Source organism: Tupaia chinensis, unplaced genomic scaffold, assembly GCF_000334495.1.
Source record: "Tupaia chinensis unplaced genomic scaffold, TupChi_1.0 Scaffold000240_1, whole genome shotgun sequence".
In the NCBI taxonomy this organism is placed as follows: Eukaryota; Metazoa; Chordata; class Mammalia; order Scandentia; family Tupaiidae; genus Tupaia; species Tupaia belangeri.
The window spans coordinates 2,298,969-2,301,253 of NW_006159718.1; positions in this window are offsets into that span (position 1 = coordinate 2,298,969).

Below are 2,285 nucleotides of genomic sequence, written 5' to 3' on the forward strand. Positions count from 1 at the left end.
CACTGTCGGGACCCTGGGTATGATTCTCTACTACGCTTTTGTTACCGCCGGGAAAGCGGATAAGGAACATCGGCTCTCTCTCCGTGTCTCACAACTGCATGTGAATCTACGATTATCTTAAAATTAAAAATTTTAATTAAGAATTCAAAGTTGAGCACAGAGGAAATTCCAATGTTCTAAGATGCCGACCAGCATCCCTGAAGGCCACCCGCATGAGCCCCTGGGACTGCACAAACCAGCAGCAGGTCCCAAGGCCGGATGGCTCAGGGCTCTGGCGGAGCAAGAACAGGAGCATGACTGTCCTACCAGGGTCACTTCTCTGAGGGACCTAGACAGCCAAGCAGAAGCTGTGCGCCATCCTATTAGGGCCACTGTCGTGTGCTGCCTGTCACAGCACCTGCTGGGAGAGGAAGAGGATGACAGTCACCCCCTGTGAGGGCACAGTGCAGCTCATGAGACTAGCAGACCAGGACACTCTAGGAGGAGAGGTTCAGTCCAGCCACAGACTCTGAACATGCCAAGCGGAAGGGGTCAAGCACGCCTCCCATCCGGGGTGCACTCTGGAGAGCCCCAGCTTTGCAGGACACTCTGGAGGAGAAAATTTGGTGGTTAATGCGTTTGGGGACCACTGCCTTGTGCACGCCCTTCCTGGAGAGCCACGGAGCACAGCAGCATGAGAAGGAAGTCCCACCAGAAGGAATACGGACTCGGTTCAGGCAACATTTTATAACTTCACTAACTAGAGAATGTTACCAACACGCAGCTTCCTCTTGGATTACAAAACAAAACAAAGCAAACCACACACACTTTAAAAAATGATACTCTTTACGTCACCAGACCCCGGAGGCCCCATAGAACAGTCAGCAGCCCTGGTTTAGACACACGCAGCCAGGAGGAGCTCACCACCTTCCTATGCAGCCCTGCCTGCCGGGGGACGGTACTGCTGGGCACGGTTCAAAGGCAAAGGCTCTGGAGAAAACCAGTTGCGCACCTGCACTGGGCCGTGCTGAAAGGACCAGCCGTGGGGCCTGGGCTGTCGCCTCAATGTTGTTTTCTTGTGTGAATCGGCTGACGACGCCTGCGGTGGGGCAGGGCCGCTGCTAGCAACACAGTAATCACTGCCTTTGCTAATCCCTGCTGCGGGCCAGGTCCTGTCCGGGGGTCTCTGCCCCCACTAAAGGCAGAGGTGGACCATTCCCACATGGCAGAGGAGGGAGCAGAGGCTCGGCCTACGGTTCCCACAGACCTGGGGACGACAGGGGCCTGGCTGAGCTGACTTACCCAGACCCCTCCAACACCACCACCTGCCCTTGAAGACAAGTGCAAGCACCCATGCAGCGCACGCTCAGCAAACGTGCCGCACCTTCCTACCTCCAGTTTGCGGAAGCCCTGCTAAGACTGCAGCTCTGGACTCACTATGGCACCTAGCTATGCCTGGTCACTCAGGGACACCAGCTCTCGGTAGGCAGGGGTGCCTTAGCCTCCACAGCTGCTCCCAGGAAGCCTGGGCTTCCTAGCCCACCTGGTCTTTGTCACAGTGTGGGGGGTCACGAAAGCAGTTGTCTTTGGTCACCAGACATCCAAGGCCATGTGGGGTTGTGACAGACAGCATCACATCAACACTGGGGCACTTCCAAAGAACACCTCTCAGGAGTGGCATGAGAAAGCTTAATTAGAGTCGAGTACTCAATAGCCATCCAAAATATGTGCACCACTGCACACCCCACCCACAGTGTGCAAAAGCAAGCCTCTGCCTCCGCTTGTCCATGAATGACTCTGACAGAGACCCCCAGGACGTGCTGCTAAGGGATGAAAACAAAGTACACAAACTATGACCCGAACTTCGCTCAAAAAAATGAACAATTCCATGACACCACATGTGAACGGAAGGAGGGGCAGGTACGTACTGAATTTTTAACATTTATTTATTTGTATTTATTTTTATTTTTTGATTTGCTATAGGGCACATGCACTCACCAGAGAGAAAGGAAAGTGAGAAAGCAAGCCACCAGGTCTGGGCCATGTGGGAGTGCAGTGCCTTAACTACCAGGCCACCTGCTGGCCCCTGCACTGAACTCTTTAATGACTGACTGCAGTGCCTGACTTACATGTAACAGTTGCCCATGGCGGTGAGGTGCAGTGTGGCTGTGCAAAGCACAGATACAGATACAGTGCGCGATCAGACCACACCACCTCCACCAGCTACCCTGACTTTGTTAAGCACATTCGAGAATTTGTTCTGCTAGCTTTGGGAAATAGATTTGGAATTGTCACCAGTGCTCTTT